Source organism: Thamnophis sirtalis, unplaced genomic scaffold, assembly GCF_051295495.1.
Source record: "Thamnophis sirtalis isolate CommonGarterSnake01/CBP01778 unplaced genomic scaffold, rThaSir2_p1.2 scaffold_5, whole genome shotgun sequence".
NCBI classification, from domain to species: Eukaryota; Metazoa; Chordata; class Lepidosauria; order Squamata; family Natricidae; genus Thamnophis; species Thamnophis sirtalis.
Genome location: NW_028261385.1, coordinates 104,036,056 through 104,055,341, shown reverse-complemented (window position 1 = coordinate 104,055,341; position 19,286 = coordinate 104,036,056). Strand labels below are relative to the sequence as shown.

The 19,286-nt window shown below is 45.0% G+C and overlaps 1 protein-coding gene across 2 annotated transcripts in view; it reads right to left on the bottom strand.

Annotated features, from left to right (window-relative positions):
* Positions 1–19,286, bottom strand: part of TNKS (tankyrase) — a 98,901-nt gene that overhangs the window by 68,677 nt on the left and 10,938 nt on the right. The window lies entirely within an intron of this gene.

Below are 19,286 nucleotides of genomic sequence, written 5' to 3'. Positions count from 1 at the left end.
GGAAGCTTTTGGAGGAGACTCAGCGAGGCTGCTCCAGAAGCAGCAGGCAGCCTTGGTGTGTCAGAGAAACGAAGCAGGGTGCACTCGTCCTGCTCTCCCCGGGAGCAGGCAAATAAACAGAGAGGCTGGAGGGGAGACAGCTCACTAGATCTTCAAAAGATAAGTGTGCCTCCACAGCCTGCCTATGGAGACTTGGCGAGGGAATGGGTGAGAGGGAATAGGCAGGACAAATGTTGCAGTGCTTCTACGGTTGTTTGTAAGGGTGAATGACGGCCTTGGTGCTGTAACATTCATAACTTCAGGACTGGTTGTAAGAACTTGGGGGGGGAGCATCATAGTAACTTTGAATGGTTGTTAATGAATTGTATCTCAGGGATTACCTGAAATACCTAGAAACAGCAGAATAGAAGAAAAAGAAAGGGAAAAAGGAGAAAAATCACAAAACATAAAGGCCTGCAAAGAGAAGTAAAATGACTGTGGCACAAGAAAGCAAAAGTAATACCAACAGTAATAGGTTCCTTAGATATAATCCCAAAACATCTGGAGTATCACTTGAACACCACCAGAATTAACAAAATCCTCACCTATCAATTGCAAAAAGCAACTTTACTTGGAACAACTTATGTTGCAGCACCACTGTAATTGTTCACCCTTATGAATGACAGCAGAGGCACTGCAACATTCACCCTGCCTATCCCACCATCCGATTCCCCAAAATTGCTTTTCCCCCTCCCATCCTGCCACACTGGATTCATTTACCTTGCAAAGATTTGTCCTCTCTGCCATGATTTCCTTGAGAGCGGGACAATTTTGCTTCCAGCATCCAATTGGTTTGCAAACACTTTTCGTGCATAAAAAGTGAAATGTTCTTGGCGCCATGATCTCATGGCCTGAAGTCCTACGAGATCATGACGCCAGAACATTTCACTCTTGGCACAAAATGTCTGCAAGCCAACGGGATTCTTTGAGGCAGCACAATTTCATGATCTTGGGCTGCAAAGAGGCTGGAGAGGAGACAGCTCACTAGATCTTCACCAGGTAACTGACCCGGCGCATCAGAATGGGGGGAAAGCAATTGTATGATATCTCGGTGGGTCAGGGGAGACTTTGGGTGGTCTTAAGCAGGTAGACTGTTCCATCCCTAGGCACCCCTTGGCCTTCCCCATCCTGAAACATTTCATGTGCACTTAACATCTGATGTATTTGATTATCAAATGTGTGGGTGAAAGCAGTGAGTTTTCATGTTCATTTTACGTAATTCATGCCAACGAAACCTAAGGTTACGAATGTAATTGGCAGGCTCCATTACATTCGTAACTCAAGAACTATCTGTACCATTAAACAACAAAAATCTGCTTATTCCAGGTCCTTGGGAAAGACTTGATAGGTGGACACAAATGCCAAATCCAATCTGAACATCTGGCTGTGCAATCAAAAATAATAATGGAAAAAAATCTTGGTAGCAGAATTCCTAATTTGGATGGAGTTGCCTACTTCTCAAGAACCAGATTTGTAACTAGATGAATTTCATATTTTTTGCGTGGAATTACAGATGGCAGTGGTAGCCATCAGTGTAGTGTGTATTTTATTAACTTTGGTTGATATAACAAATATGATCCTATCTAAATTCAGAGATGCATGAACTTAAGTCTAATTTCTGTAATTTATTCTGCATGGAACATATTTTGAAGGGAACTTGGAAAGTTCAGTTCCCAAATGGAAATATCTGAATCCTGGAAAGTTGCTTTATTTCCATATCCACTTTATTCATTTCAGCCATTAAATATTTAAACGACATCATAGCTGATTATTTGAAGGATATGTAAAACTGATTTATGTTGATGAATGCATTCATGTTTGAAGATTAACAGAAGCCCTATTTCTGGACTACCATTTAGACCAATTACCACTAATGATAGGATTTCCAGTGGTAATGCTTCCATATCGAATTCCAGAAAATGTTACTTTCTGGGGCTGCTCTTAAGTTTTGAAAAAAATTCTCTCTTTAGATACCAATTCAAAAATTTTGATATGTTGTTATATATGCCGCTTTTGTTTTTAACTTTAAAACTAGTTCTGATTTATTTCTGATAAAGCAGACCACTGATTTAAATAGCTAATTAGATACTCCAAAGAGAGAGATGAAATTAATTATGATGTCGAATTGTAATATGTCGATTAATATAAAATATACATGACAATCTGAGCTATTGCTTCTTCTCATACAGTAACATTATCATCAAATAAAGGTGTGTAAAACATTATATGATCAAAATGTCCTGCTCAGCCAGCCTAGCTTGAACTTGAAAGGTTTATAGATTGCAATACAGAAATCAACCATATATTCTCATATATTAGGTGATAAATTGCTCTCATTTTACAAAACCATTTCATGAATTTACTAATGATTTGAAAAGTTTGGTTGTCTTGGTGGACATTCAAGTGTTTTAAGCCAAAGTTTCTTTAGACACAATCAATTTTCACAGCAGGGATAAATCAAATATATTCATTGTTTTATTCCTCAAAGCAAAATAAAACAATTTTAAAAAACCAAGAATGTTTATTTTTGTTTTAGTTTCTGTATACAAAGAAGCAGTACTGCGAAATATTAGATCCGGTTACATAACTTGTAAGACTATATAATTTAGCCTTGTGTCTCTCTTACAGTTAACAAAATCTGAAAATTATAAAAACTATTGTTGGATCCACTAACCATGGACTGCTCCTATTGCAAATATAATTTGGGAGAATAGGAGTTTAATATTTCAGATCTTGTTTAATAAAATGTTAGAGCCATTTAATGTGTGATTATGATTGGTCAGGTACTATTTCTGCATCTGCAGAAATGAATATAATTACTACTTTCAAATACATTTATAAATGCATCTTCAAAATTACAGAAATATGCACATCATCTGCAAAACATTATACCTTACAGATAATCCTTCCTTAAAAACTCTAATGGGGACTGGAATTTCCAGAAAGGCTGTTGTTAGGCGACACATGACAAAATCACTTAGGAACAGCAGTTCTAGAAACTCTGACTGCGATCATTAGGCAATAATTAGGCAATGACTACATCATCATTAGGTGAGCATCTCACACCGTTCCTGCCCTGCTATGGTCTCCTTCAATTCCTCCCACTTGCCTATCTTTCCCCAATTTGTGCCCTTTTGGCCATCCTGCACTGTGCCTCTGCAACCTATCCCTGATGGTCACCAATACCCACTGACATCTTCTTCCTTTCACTGCTGACCAGGCATGCCCAAACAAGGCAGCTGTTGTCCTTTTGAGACATAAGCTGCACTGACTTCCAATGCAATAGGAAAATGCAGATGGCAGTGTAGTTGTACACCTCTTGAGTCTATTGAAAACTAACAATTTCATCAGTGAAAGGAATGCTGCAGATTTCATTCAGATTTCTATGTAATATTTCTTGACCGCTGGCTAAGATGGATTCAAAATATGCAACTTTTAAAAAAAATATCCAATATTGTTGAACGTGTAAATTAGGAAGCATCAAAGTATTTTAAGAGGCATTTAAACAAATCAAAGAAATCCAAAACATAGCTATAAGGCAGTGATGGCTAACCTTTTTCAGATTGCGTGCCAAAAGCGGGGGGAGCGTAGGAGGCGTCATGCACAGGCATGCCCACACTCATAATGCTATGTGCACGCCCCTCGCATGCATGTGCAACCCCCCCTGCACACATGCAACCTCCCCACCACCACTTTTGGCCCGCGATGGACCCATTTTTTGCCCATCCCAGGCTCCAGAGGCTTTCTAGGGGAGAGCGAAAACAGCCTCCCCCGCCACCCCGGAGGCTTCAGGCGGCTTCCCTGAATTCAGGCTCCTGAGGGTGAAAAATAGCCGTACGGCCAACCCAGAAGTTTGGGAACAGTGACTTCCGGTTTGTCCATAGGGCCGTTTTTTGCCCTCTGGAGCCTTCAGTCGCCGTTTCCAAACTTCTGGGTTGCCAGTACAGCTGTTTTTCACCCTCCGGAGCCTTCCCTGAAGCCTCTGGAGGGTGAAAAAGTCCCTAACCCGGAAGTTACTTCCAGTTTGTCCGTAGGACCATTTTTTCACCTTCCAGAGCCTTCAGGAGTCTTTCATGAAGGTTCCGGAACTCAAAAAATGGCCCAACATGCAAACCAGAAGTCCAGAAACCTCTGGAGGGCAAAAAACAGCTGAAAAAGAGGGTCAAAGTCAGCGAGCTGACAGGGTAATGCCTCACGTGCCCTAACGAATGCCACCTGTAGCACATATGCCATAGGTTCGCCATCATGGCTATAAGGTAACATTCATTATGAGGAAACTTGTATTAGCATGGCATATTTTGCTCTCTTCGTTTCCCAAAATATACTTTAGAGCAGAGTTCCCCAACCTTTTTAGGTTGCAGCCCAGAGGAAGGGAGGGGCGAAATAGGGGATAGTTTTGTGGGAGGGGTAGGTTGGGGACCTCTGCTTTAGAATATCCCTAAATTTTCTAAGGGGAAATTTGCTGATCAAGAGGATAAAGAATAATTCAACTAGTTACCATTTCTAGCATCCCATTTCTGCTTCCTTCTTCAAAGTATTTTGACCTGCTCCATGAAAATTTGGCAGCAAAATTGGCAGATGTAACAAAAATCACATATATACATTTCCACATAGCTACACCCTAGTTTTTAATATTTGCAGATTCCTAAATCCAGAAAGATAGCTTTATGTTAATACCACTAATCATAACCATGTCTAATCTTTACTCTTGTCAGATTACATAAAATTATATTGTTGTTGCCGCCGCTGTTGTTATTATTCATTTTTCAAACGAAAATCACTGGAAAGCCTATGATGGCAATATCCTAAATCATTCTATGGAAACAAGTAAATTCATATAGCATAATATTTAATTTTGCTAAATAAAATGTAATCTAGGAAGAAGTCAAACTTATAAAATAGTAAGACATTGACTTTCCAGACTATTTTTGAGGGCCTGTAGCCAAATATAACTTATATAACTTTAACTGTTAACATTAGATGTCAGGAAGCTTACTGCCTGATTTTCAGCTTACTGTTTAACTTTCAGCTAGCCATTGAATCTCAGCCTCATTTACCCCCAAATGATCTTATAAGAAAAAAATAATCCCATTTTCAACTCCTAAAGGGCAGAATATAAATCTAACATAAAAAGAATAAACAGTCCTTAGCTATTTTTCTGAGTTAAAAGGCTATAGCAGACCTATCAAACTGGTAGCCCGCGGGGCCAGATGCATCATGTGCAGGCCACGCCCACCCCAGCTCCGCAAAGACAAAAAATGCCATGACACATCACAATACATCATGTGACACGATTGAGTTTGGCACACATTGGCTATAGTATTGCTTCTATACTTTAAAATAGAGCTGAATAACTGGGAACTATCTAGATTCTCTGGAGTAACACATGAATGAAATATTTCAAACAACTACAGATATTCCTTGTTAAGCAACCAAAACTGGGATGGGCAACATAGCCAGTAAGTGATGGAGTCACTAAGTAAAAAAGAAAAATCACATGACAGTGATTGCGCTTATACTTTTACTTCAGCCTTCCTTTGTCCCTATTCCCAACCATTTGGAACGCTCACCCTGGTGCTCATATAATTACTGGTTGTACTTAAGTACAGTAATTGGGATTAGCAACTCTGTTACTAGGCAACGTGATCATAAAGTGTAACGTCACATGACCTTGTAGAAAGCAATTCTGGTAGTTCCAACTGCCATCATACTATCCTTTCAATATATATTCCTCATTGTGTTCCTGCTTACTTTTTTATAATTCTTTCCTCTTCAATCTCTTTGGTGTAGTAGGGAGAAGAGGAGAAAAATCAGGTCAGGCACAGCAGACATTGCAACAATATTGTAGTTCTTAAGTTACTAACATGGTTGTTAAGTGAATCTGGCTTCCCCATTGACTTTGCTTGTCAAAAGATTGCAAAAGGTGATCATGTGACCTCGCGATACTGCAAACATCATAAATATATGCCAGTTGCCAAGCATCCAAATTTTGATCATCTGACCATGGGAATGCTGCAACCATCGTAAGTATAAAAATGGTCATAAGTAACTTTTTAAAGTGCTGTTGTAACTTTAAACACTTACTAAATGAATGGTTGTAAATCGAGGACTACCTTATTTTCAATGGGCATGAGCACTACTTTTTCAAGAAAAACAAAATGAAAGTAATCACAAAAATGTTTCCGGTAAACTAATCATGTAATAAACTTAGACTAACTTTATTGTCACTTTGAATGTACACTAATTAGCATAAATTAAAATGAAATTTTGTTGCGTTCGGCTCTCAAAGGGTCACCACTCCCAATATACACTATATAAACATGACAAACAAACATAAATTATGCATATAGCCACATATTATATGACACACAGAAATAGTAGAGTCTAGTTCGGGTGTATACATGTATGTGGTTTGCAAGTCATTGGGCTTCATTCTTGTTGGTACTGGGGGGAATATACACAGCTATGACTAATAGATTAGAATAGATCCTTACCTGAACGTTTCTTTTCTGTAGTAAAGGCGGGAGGGGCTACAACAGGGTTTAGTCACAGCCTGATTGGTCCAGAGACTGAAGGATTTTTCTTAACTATCCTCCTTTCGGCTTCCAGTTTCACGAGGTTGAATGGAGAAGCTGACAGCATTATGTAAAGAAACACCACACATACAGAGAAAAACACATCGACCACCCCGACCCCATCTGATCAACTATGGGTGGAAAGTAGCCCCTCCCACCTTTACAACAGAAAAAAACCTTTCAGGTAAGGACCAACGGTCTTTTTACTGTAGTTTCGGCGGGAGGGGCTACAACAGGGACATACCCAAGCTAAGTCCCTGGGCGGACCATTGACTCCGGGGGAGGGGGGGTCACCACCTGTTGGAGCACCCGACAGCCAAAGGCTGCGTCCGCCGAAGCGAAACAATTGAGGCGATAGTGTCGAATAAAGGGGGATGGTGAGGCCCAGGTGGCCGCCCAACAAATATCCTCCAGCGGAGCCCTGGTAGCCCATGCGGCTGTGGTAGCCGCGCTTCTAGTGGAGTGGGCAGTAATGCCCTGCGGTGGGACCTGGTGTACTGCCTGATAGGCCTCCATGATGGCCTGTTGCAGCCACCTGCCTATGGTGGGCGAAGACACCCTAGCACGTAGCGTGCTAGGTTGGAAGGACAGGAACAGGGCCTCTAAACGCCTGATAGGAGATGTACACCTCAGATAAATGCGCAGGGCGTGGCGGACATCTAGGCGCTGCCAGCGGACCTCCCTCTTGTGGGAAGGGGAAGGGCAGAAGTTTGGAAGAACAACCTCCTGCGATCTATGGAACAGGGAGTTAATTTTTGGAAGAAAGGTCGGATCTAGCCTCAGGACAACCCTGTCTTGGTGGAATTGGCACAAATCCTCCTTGGACGACAAGGCGCCCAATTCAGAAATCCATCTAGCCGAGGTGACAGCGACAAGGAAGATCACCTTCAGGGTTAGGAACCTAAGGTGTATGATCCTCAATGATTTGAAGGGCCCCCCAGTAAGGGTTCTAAGAACCAGTGAGAGATCCCACACAGGGAACCTGTATACGGGAGGAGGACATAGGTTTGCCGCCCCTTTGAGGAAATGCTTCACCAACAGTGCTTTAGTGACCAATGACCCTCCCCTGCTAACACCGAAGAGAGGGCAGCCATCTGCCTCCGTAGGGTGTTATGAGAGAGGCCACGGTCCAGACCATGTTGTAAAAATTTGAGGACCTGGGCGACTGAGGCTGAAGCCGGGGCAATGTGGAACCTCCCGCACCAGGCATGAACGTTGACCATGTGGAATTATAAATTCGAGTGGTCGATGGGCACCTGGCCGCCTCAACGGTGGAGATAACCTTGGCGGACAGGCTAGCATCCCTCAGGAGGCACTGCTCAAGTGCCAGCCGGTCAGCTGGAGCCACTGGGGCTCTGGATGAACCAGGACCCCCTGGCACAGGGTGACTTCCTCCCAAGGAATCCTCCAGTGTGGAGAGATGGATAGTTGAACTAGGTCCGCGAACCAAGGTTGCCTCGGCCAAAACGGGGCCAACACTATTCCAACACTATTTTCCTCAGGGTTCCCTGGATGAGGGGAAGGGGAGGGAAGGCGTAAAGGAGACCAGGGGGCCATGGGCTCCTGAGAGCGTCCTTGCCCTCCGCATTGTGTGCAGGAAAGCGGGAGAAGAATCAGGGAAGTTGGGTGTTGGTCAGGCTGGCGAACAAGTCCATCAGCAGATCGCCGAAACGGAGGCAGATCTTGTGAAATATCTCTGGAGCCAGCTGCCACTCGCCGTGATCTAGGTGGGCCGCCTTCAGCTCCAGTCAATTGATGTTGTGGCGAAGGTCGGACTTTGACCATCGTCCTTGCGCCAGGCTGGTCTCCATCACCGTTCCCCAGCCAAAGAGTCTGGCGTCCATCGTGATGGAGATGCGGTCTGGTTCCCAGAATTCGGCCCCGCAGTTCAAGGACGGGGACAACCTCCACCTCAGGGAAAAGCGGAGGCCCAGTGGTAGATGAATAGAACATGGGGAGTTGCTCTTCCACTGTCGTTGGAATGGAATGAACATCCACTGAAGTGTTCTGGAGTGTAGGCGGGCCCACGGGATGATCCCTATGCACGACACCATCTTGCCCAGTAATTGTGCCAAGGTCAGGATGGAAGCTGACTGACTTGCGCGGACGTGTCGTGCCAAGGTTTGCAGACTTGTCAGACGTTCTGATGAAAGACGAACTTGAGCTTGAGCTGCAGAGACTGTAACTTGAGAAACTGCCACTGCTGAAGGAGCCAGCAGTTTACTGACTAGCTGCAGGGTAAGAGGCAAGCCCCCCCACTCTTTCTCCATGAGACTGAAACAGTTTCTTTTGGCCACAGTCTGTTTTAATCAAATTTAGGATATCCAATTAATCAAATCAATACTTTAATCGTACCTCACTGGAGCCACAGTTAGTGCTTAGACCAAAGACTGAGGGAAACTGGGAGCCGAAAGGGAAAGGAGGATACTTAAGAAAAATCCCTCAGTCTCTGGACCAATCAGGCTGTGACTAAACCCTGTTGTAGCCCCTCCTGCTGAAACTACAGGAAAATCAAAAAGTATCCATAGTTGCTGATTCTAAATGTCAAGGAGAGCTTCCTTTGGAAGCACCCATTAGAAGGAATGATGCTGGTGTCTCCCAATTCATTTTTGTCTTCCCTACAAAATACTATATTCCTATGCTATCACAATAGATGTTATACAACTCTTTCCAAAATCAATCAGTCTGATACTCAATAGAATAAAGAATAGCATAATAAATTATTTCATATTCCACATAGGTGTTACTTTAACTTAATTCATATAGCTATACATTTACCTCCATATCAGATGAACATGGTGAATGGAAAGTCAGAATTATATTTTTTGCAGGTTTCCCTTCATCTTTCACAATATGACAATTTTCTTTTTTAGCTGTAATAGATATGACTGAAAAGCTAAAACACAGTGGGACCCCATCAAACCAAACAAATAAGATGTAAATTTAGATGTATATCTAAAAAGAATAAAAGCAGGTCTATTTAAAAGAGAGAAATATGCCATCTAAGTATGGAAATGGTTCAAGTAGACTTAATATGAAAGTCCTATAGCACTGACAGACATTCTGATGTTAGTTCTTATGGAAAAGGATAACTCCCTTCCCCATTTCAGACTGATAAACCAGAGAGCAATTCCAAAGAAATAAGCAACCTTACATATATTTGCCAGAGGACATAAAGAACGAGAACAGTCAAGATGTCTTTACTTCCAATGGAGGGTCATTTCATATCAAGTGGTCTGGGGCTCCCTGCTCAACCATCACGGATTTCGATGAAATTTTGTGTGAACGTGCACACATGTCCCCAATGAACATTGGTAAAGCATTACATGTGCTGATGCAATACTTGCAGAGATATAGTCATTGTGTGACCCCACACAGCAGCCTTCTACAGTATGACTCTGAGGTTCCAACAACTTTGAGGCATAATATCTCTGGCAATATTTTGTTGAGAGAAGCAAGACTTGACCATCTTGCACAAACGTTTGTGCTCTATTAAACAAAATATTAAAAACATTCTCATAAGCTATCTCCATCTAGATAATTTGGAGCAAAGTTGGCCAAAAATTATTGCGGCTCGAAAAAAGGCTAAATTTTTTATATCTCTGGAAGGAAAGGTTCAGTTCAGTTCAGTTGCGTTTATTTATAGGCCGCCCTTTTCCCTGGGGGGACTCAGGGCGGCTAACAACTTATGGGAGGGGAAGACATACAATAACATAAAAAACAAAGTGTAGTTAAGATCAAACAACATTCATTCAACATTCGGGCGGGGGCAAACTATGATCTTTACCCCCAGGCCTGGCGGGATAGCCAGATCTTGAGGGCTGTGCGGAAGGTCTGAAGGGTGGTGAGGGTACGAATCTCCACGGGGAGATCGTTCCAGAGGGTCGGAGCTGCTACAGAAAAGGCTCTCCTCCGCGTAGTTGCCAGCCGACACTGGCTGGCAGATGGCACTCGGAGGAGGCCTAATCTGTGGGATCTTATGGGTCGGGAGGAGGTAATTGGCAGAAGGCGGTCTCCCAAGTACGCAGATCCACTACCATGAAGGGCTTTATAGGTAGTAAGAAGCACCTTGAAGTGCACACGGAGGCCAACAGGTAGCCAGTGCAGCTCGCGGAGGATAGGTGTTATGTGGGCGAACCGAGGTGCACCCACGATCACTCGCGCGGCCGCATTCTGGACTAGCTGAAGCCGCCGAATGCTCTTCAAGGGCAGCCCCATGTAGAGCACGTTGCAGTATTCCAGCCTAGAGGTCACGAGGGCGCGAGTGACTGTTGTGAGAGCCTCCCGATTCAGGTAGGGCCGCAACTGGCGCACCAGGCGAACCTGGGCAAATGCCCCCCTGGTCACAGCCGACAGGTGGTGATCAAGTCAGCTGTGGATCCAGGAGGACTCCCAAGTTGCGAACCCTGTCTGAGGGGTGTAAATTTTGACCCCCCAGCCTGATCGTTGGAACACTAGCCAAATTTTTGGGAGGGAAACACAACAGCCACTCGGTCTTTTCTGGGTTGAGTACAAGCTTGTTAGCCCGCATCCAGTCCCTAACGGCTTCAAGACCCCGGTTCATCACGTCCACCGCTTCATTGAGTTGGCACGGGGCGGACAGATACAGCTGCGTATCGTCCGCATATTGGTGGTATCTTATCCCGTGCCTCCGAATGATCTCGCCCAGCGGTTTCATGTAGATGTTAAATAGTACGGGGGACAGGACCGACCCCTGCGGCACCCCATATGATAGGGGCCTCGTGGTCGATCTCTGACCCCCGACCAACACCGACTGCGACCTGTCCGAGAGGTAGGAGGAGAACCACTGTAAAACAGTGCCTCCCACCCCCACCTCCCGCAGTCGTCGCAGAAGGATACCATGGTCGATGGTATCGAAAGCCGCCGAGAGGTCGAGGAGAACCAAGATGGAGGCGTGGCCTCCATCCCTGGCTCTCCAGAGATCATCGGTCAATGCGACCAAAGCGGTTTCTGTGCTGTAACCAGGTCTGAAGCCGGACTGGAAGGGGTCCAGGTAATCGGCTTCCTCCAAGGACCGCTGGAGCTGGTAGGCCACCACCTTCTCAACAACCTTCCCAATAAAGGGGAGGTTGGAGACTGGACGATAGTTGTTAAGTACGGCTGGATCCAAAGATGGTTTCTTCAGGAGGGGTCTCACCACCGCCGTTTTAAGTGCGGCGGGGAAGTGCCCCTCCCGAAGCGAGGCGGTAATAACCGCTTGGATCCAGCCCCGTGTCACCTCCCTGCTGTTAGCAACCAGCCAGGAGGGACACGGGTCCAGTACGCAGGTGGAGGCACTCACAGCCCTCATGGCCTTGTCCACGTCCCCGGAAGTAACATCCTGAAACTCAACCCAGCGATGGTCGACCAAATCATCCTCTCGTGCCTCTGCTGGCTCTGCAAAGGTGGAGTCCAAATCCGACCGAAACCGAGCAACTTTGTCCGCCAAGAACTGGGCATAATCCTCAGCCCTACCCTGCAAGGGGTCCCCCGTATCCCTCTTATTTAAGAGGGAGCGGGTTATCCTAAACAGGGCGGCTGGACGAGACTCGGCGGACGCAACCAAGGTGGCAATATAAGATCTCTTTGCTGCCCTAAGTGCCCTGATGTAATCCTTGGTGCAGGTTGTTAAGAGTGCTCGGTTCGGTTCGGATTTATCGGACCTCCACAGGTAAAACTTTACCAATGTTCATTGGGGATGTGTGCGCATGTTCATGTTCATTGAAATCCGTGATGGTCGAGTGGAGCATTTTTCTGAAATCAGACCAGTTGACATGGAAATGCTCTGTGAAACAAGTTTATTTGACCATTGCCTGATGCAGGTCCTGATAATTTGGTTGATATAGCCTGAAAAGATCAGCAGCTACACTATATTGCCAAAAATATTCGCTCACAACTGATTATGTGGCTGGGTGAGCGAATACTTTTGGCAATATAGTGTATATAATCTACTTCCTCTCTTTTGGCATGGAGATCAGGTCTCCCTTATTGTCCAGAAGAAGTACTATAGGGTGTGAACCAGTTAAAGGATGTTCATCTCTTGTTTCTGAAATTCAGATCCTTTCATTAATACTTTGGGATGTAATAACAGCAAAACTAGGAGATGTGAATTAGCCCAGGGGAGCCTTGGTCATAAAAGAATGTAGGTGGGATGCTTGGACAGAAAAGTATAAACCGTCTCCAGTAAATCCACCAAGAGCATGGCATATTTTTTTTCTTAAGGGCCTCTATTCTGTTGTATTTGATATTGTGATTTATTTGCTTGAGATCTAAGATAATCCTATTCTTGGGAATATGGAGTATAAATCAGAGAAGTTCTTGCTTCTTTAAACCTATCTGATAGCTTGTACATCTTGGATATGGTTTATGATCTTCAGGATCTGCTGCTGTTAATGGTTGTCTTATGACAACTTGGGGCTTGAGATGTCAAAGGAGTATGGCGAATTTGAAATGTATCTTTGTGACCCATGCATTTGATATTTCATATGAATCTAGATGTCTGCAAATTTCATTAGTTTTCTATACACAGGGAAGCTAAGACACTCACTAAATTGATACTCCCCCCCCCCCTTCTGTGGGTGAATAAGGTTTCTGCCTGACATTCTGGTATAATCTATTTTGGGATTTCTACCATCACCTACCCCCCTATGTTTTTTGGCTCTTCTGCAGATATGTATGAATGTTGAAAAGATGAAAGAATGGGAGGTATAACTAGGCATTCTGCTAACACTATTTTGTTTTTGTTGGTGGTAATGATGGTGATTAAGGACATGGCTTTCTTCATGTTTTCTATTAGGACATCATCAAGAGCTTCTCTGAACAGCTTTCTCTTTAAGCAGTCTGGCCAGGAGGAATTAGAGACAACATTCCTATTCTTCAAAGGTCTCTTTTGGTAGCTATATGACACATAAAATCCCAAAAAATGAGCAGCAAGAATGCATGCTTTAGAATAGGTATCGAAGCAAACAATTTCAGATTGTTTCTCCAGGTCACAAATAATGGCACATCTGATCTGCATTTCTGTATTTTTATGAAGCACTAATTAGTAATAATTTGTAGGTGTATGCATCAACTTTTTCTATAAATTATCTCTACATAATGATTCAAAGGCTGCTTTCAAATCACCGGTGACATAGTGAGGTCTACATGAGAGACCAGAACCAATCAGCAAATTTCCATTAAGGTTTCTATTATATAACTTACTAATACTCAATACTGACCCAAAATTGGATAGGCTGGGAGGTTAATGCCATTCTAAAGAATGGGAAAGTAGCACATGCAAGTTCACTAGTTCACTTAATTTGGAATTCTCAACTAGAGCAACTCCTATCCCACATTTAAGCATGTACAGTATCTGTCTAATAATGTACTGGGAGTTAAACTCGCAATAAGTGGAATGTACAAAAGGAAAAATCAGAAAATGGGGGAAAAAATAACAAGAAAAAAAAGGTGACCTACAACCTTCAGTACAATTATAAATAATTTTAGTAACTCCTCATTCCTTCTTGATTTACAATTGATGATCTCTTCACCCATATTCCATCTCTTCTCTATAGACAAATCCACAAAGCATGATCTATTCAGTCTTGGTAACACCAGAAAGTTAATTAAGATTTATCAGAAATAGCAATATATTTTATTTTAGACCAACTTCATTTTCTTTTTAAACAGTCTTAATCTTTAATCCAAACAAATAGAATATGATTTCTTTTCATTTATTCTTTATCTCTTCTTCTCAAAGATTTAACAATCCTTTTTTGTAAATTAATATAAAAATTATTCAGGTCACTCTCTTTGTTCATTATTTGTATTTTCCTTTTGATTTTTGAAACATCAACCAGTTTGTTATGTCCAGTGAGACGTTATTTTCCATGTCATGTTCGTAGCCTATCATTTATAGATCCATTTTCAATGCCATCTCTATCATGTCGAATAAAACTTGTTTCTCATTTGCTATATCTTCCATAACATCTTTTGGACATAGTCTAACTATAGAAGCAAACACTGCTATTGTTACTGCTGATACCAACTTCTGATTCCGTGTCCTTCAATACTTTCACTTTATGTTTTGCATCATTTATTAAGTCTTAGTTAATTTCCTGTCAATCAGGCCTGTATATTCTAATCATTTAATTAAAATATTTAATTCTCTCTAGTGACCAATTTTTAATTACTTAATATTAATTAGTTTATAACTTTCAAGGATCAATGTTTTATTTAGCTTTTGCTGTTAATATTTTGAGAAACAAAATATAAGAAAAACAGCAAATAAGGCATGACTATGATTAGAGCCAATCAGTGGAGTTGCAATAAATGTAATTGTACAAAGTTTTCTTGGACATAACTGTAACTTACTCAACCAGCAGAAGCTAAAAGACAAGAAGTATCCCTTTTACAGGTCAGTTCCATAAGAAGGAGCGTGTTTTCACTCAATAGTAAAGCTGATAATTCTCTGGAATTGGGAGCTTCCAAACCCAAGCATTATCCTGTTTCTCTGTATTCAGACTATATCAGCCACTAGATATCAATACAACACTTTTTAACTTTAATTTTTAATAGATTTATATGCCGCCCAATCCCGTAGGACTCCAGGCGGCTTACAGATAAAGTTAATATAAAGAGTTAAATATAAAGAGTTAAAAATAAGGAACAATTTAAAAAGAAACAATTTAAAAACAAGACACCATACACTCAATCTGATTGGGGCTGGACCTCATTCCTGAGTCAACAGCCCCTGGCCTGCCGGAATAGCCAGGTTTTAGTGGCTTTTCGGAAGGCCGAGAGAGTGGGGAGGGTCCGGATCTCTATGGGTAGGTCGCTCCACAGGGTCGGAGCAGCTACAGAGAAGGCCCTCCTCCGAGGAGCCGCCAGCTGGCATTGTCCGGTCGACGGCACCTGGAGAAGGCCCAGTCTGTGAGTTCTTATCGGCTGTTGGGAGGTATGTGGCAGGAGGCGGTCTCCCAGATATCCAGGTCCTAAGCCATGTAGGGCTTTAAAGGTGATGACCAGCACCTTGAATTGTGTGTGGAGACTGATCGGAAGCCAGTGCAGCTCGTGGAGGATAGGTGTAATATGGGTGTATCTAGGTACACCCATAATCACTTGTGCGGCTGCATTCTGGACTAACTATAGACTCCAAACACTTTTCGAGGGCAGCCCCATGTAAAGCGCATTACAGTAATCGAGCTTTGAGGTGACGAGGGCATGAGTGACCATTCGAAGTGCCTCCCAGTCCAGATAGGGCCGCAACTGGTGCACCAGGCGAACCTGGGCAAAGGCCCCCCTGGCCACAGCCAACAAATGATGTTCTAATGTCAGCTGCGAATCCAGGAGGACACCCAAGTTGTGGACCCTCTCTGAGGGGTGTAAAATTTCACACTCCAGGCTAAGGGATGGAATATCTGGATTATCCTTGGGAGGCAGCATCAATAGCCACTCGGTCTTGTCTGGATTGAGTGCAAGCTTGTTCACTCCCATCCAGACCCTGACAGCCTCCAGGCACTGGCACATCACTTCCACCACTTCGCTGAGTTGGCACAGATAGAGTTGAGTATCGTCCACATACTGATGGTATTTGATCCCGTGCCGGCATATGATCTCATGGAAATGGCTTCATGTAGATGTTAAATAGGAGGGGGGACAGGACCAAGCCCTGCGGCACCCCATATTTAAGGGGCCTAGGGGTCGACCTCTGTCCTCCAACCAACACCGACTGCGACCTTTCTGAGAGGTAGGAGAACCACCGTAGAACGGTGCCTCCCACTCCCACCTCCCGCAACCGCTGCAGAAGGATACCATGGTCAATGGTATCGAAGGCCGCTGAGAGGTCAAGAAGCACCAGGATAGAGGAATATCCTCTATTCCTGGCCCGCCAGAGATCATTGATCAGCGCAACCAAAGCAGTTTCGGTGCCGTAACCAGGCCTGAAACCCGACTGAAAAGGGTCTAGATAATCTGTTTCATCCAAGGACCGTCGGAGTTGAAAGGCCACCACCTTCTCAACAAGCTTCCCTACAAAGGGGAGGTTGGAGACTGGACGATAGTTGTTAAGGATAGCTGGGTCCAAAGAAGGCTTTTTAAGGAGGGGTCTCACCACCGCATCCTTTAGTGGGTGCGGGAAAGATCCCTCCCGTAGAGAGGCGTTGACAATCATCAGGAGCCAGCCTTGTGTTACCTCCCTGTCAGGAGGGACACGGGTCCAGTAGGCAGGTGGAGGCACTCACTGCTCCCATGGCCTTGTTCACTTCCTCAGGAGCGACAAGTTGAAACTCGCTCCACAAAGTCCGATCAAGGCCCTCCCCCAGCATCTCAGCAGGAACTGCCCAAGTGGAGTCCAGGTCCGTCCGAAACTGAGCGACTTTGTCCGACAGAAACTGAACAAATTCCTCGGCTCTACCCTGTAAGGGTTCACTCGCATCCCTCCCTTTCAAGAGGGAGCGTGTTATCCTAAACAGGGCGGCCGGGTGAGATTCTGCGGATGCAATAAGAGCGGAAAAATGAGCACATTTTGCCGCCCGTATTGCCACTAAATAAGTCCTAATAAAGGCTCTTGGTAGGGTTCGGTCAGATTCGGAGTTACTAGCCCTCCAACGTCACTCTAGGCGTCTCTTTTGGTGCTTCATCTCCCGGAGTTCCTCGGTAAACCAAGGCACCCTCCTGGATCCACTGCTGCGGAGAGGCCGCAAAGGCGCAATCCGGTCCAGTGCCTCAGCCGCCGCTGTATTCCAAGCCGCGACCAAGGACTCTGTCGGATTGTGGGCAAGGGAGTCAGGTATCTCACCAAGTGCCATCTAAAATCCCAAAGGTTCCATCAGGCGCCTGGGGCGGAACCACTTAATCGGCTCCCCCTCCCTGCGGTGGGGGAGTAGTTTCCGAAAGTCAAGCCTCAGTAGGAAGTGATCTGACCATGACAAGGGCGAGATCTCTATGCCCTTCAGTTCCAGATCACGTCTCCACTGCCCCGAGAGAAACACGAGGTCGAGCGTGTGACCCGCTGTGTGAATCGGACATTGAATTATCTGGGTCAACTCCATGGTTGTCATGGAAGCCATGAACTCCTGCGCTCCATCCGAGCGTTCGCCAAGAGATGGCAGGTTGAAATCCCCCAGTACTATCAGTCTGGGGAACTCAACCGCCAGTCCGGCTACTGACTCAAGGAGCGTAGGCAGGGCTGTTGTAATGCAGCTGGGAGGTAGGTACGTTAGAAACAAGCCCACTTGACCGGCTAAGTCCAACTTCACCAGAAGGGACTCACACCCGACAATCTACGGAGCAGGGATCCCACGAAGACCTAATGACTCTCGGATGATGGCTGCCACTCCCCCACCCCTTCTCTGGCGTCGCAGTTGGTGGAGCACCTGAAACCCTTCTGGGCACATTACTGAGAGGGGGATTCCTCCCTCGTGGCCCAGCCAGGTTTCAGTAACACATGCCAGGTCTGCCCCCTCGTCTAATATTAAGTCCCGGACGAGGGGAGCTTTATGAATCACAGACCTGGCATTTAGCAACAGCAACCTGAGACCAGGGCCCTGACATCTCTTGCCACCTGGTTCTAGAGTTGAGCTATCAGGGCCGGAAGGAGGGATTGCTGTAACGTAGCGAACCCTCCTTCCCCGGTAATGGCTAGCCCTGTAACTCCCGTCATACCTGCCTCTCCCAAACATAACCGGGAGGCTCCGGCCCGTCCCCGTCACCGTAGACCCCTCTTCCCATCCCGCCGCCTCCGTTCTCCCCAGCAGGCCATTCATGACATTCACTTTCGGATGAGAGGCGGATCCAGGCCCCCATCCACTTCTGCACTCAGTGGAGGGGGCTCCAGGCCACGCTCTCAATCCTCCCACACATACCGGCCAGGCATTCTCCACATGCATACCCCACTAATATTAAAATACAATGATACAATAAAATACTAATAAAATACGTAAAATTAAAAGTGTGGGATCATTCAATCAGACATATACATACCACATACACTCTTCCCATACAAGAAAGAAAAGTTGCGCAACTGTTAGAAAATGTGCAAGTTCGTGTAAAGTCTGTAGGTGGATTCACAAAAGTCCAGTCCGATGGAAGTTAGCGGAGGTATAGAGGGAGAAAGAAAGTTCGTCTCCCCTCTTCCTTGTGCGATAGATGGTGTAGAAATGGGAGGGGGGGTCCAAAAAAGCCAGAGGGGGGCTGAGATGGCGTCCCTTGGCATCGACGGGCGGCAGTGGTCACACCAAACGGGACCAGATCGCCAAGTCCAACATCCAGCAGTCGAGAGCAGGGAAGCCAGATGACAAAAACCCTGTATGGGTGAGGGCAAACAGAGGGCCAACAGAGAAGGAGAGGCCGCACTGCAGGGAGAGGCCGAGTCAAATAAGATGGAGGAGGGGGGGAGTCTAAGGGGCTGTGGCAGCGGCCGCGAGGCCAGTTGCCTGGTCTTATACAGCACCATATCAAACCGACTAACCCCCTCTTTGAAACCGGTCAGCAGAGTCCAAAGGATTCCAAAAAGCAGGGACAAGGATGTCAAGGGATGCCAGGAACACCAAGCAACGTAAACTGCCGAGCAGAGGCGGGGGGCCCTAAAGAGACTGTGGCAGCAGGGAATATGCCAGCTGCCTTGTCTCATTCAGCGTCGTTCGAATCACCCACCTCCTCTTTGGTAACAATAATCCTCGAGCAGTCCGA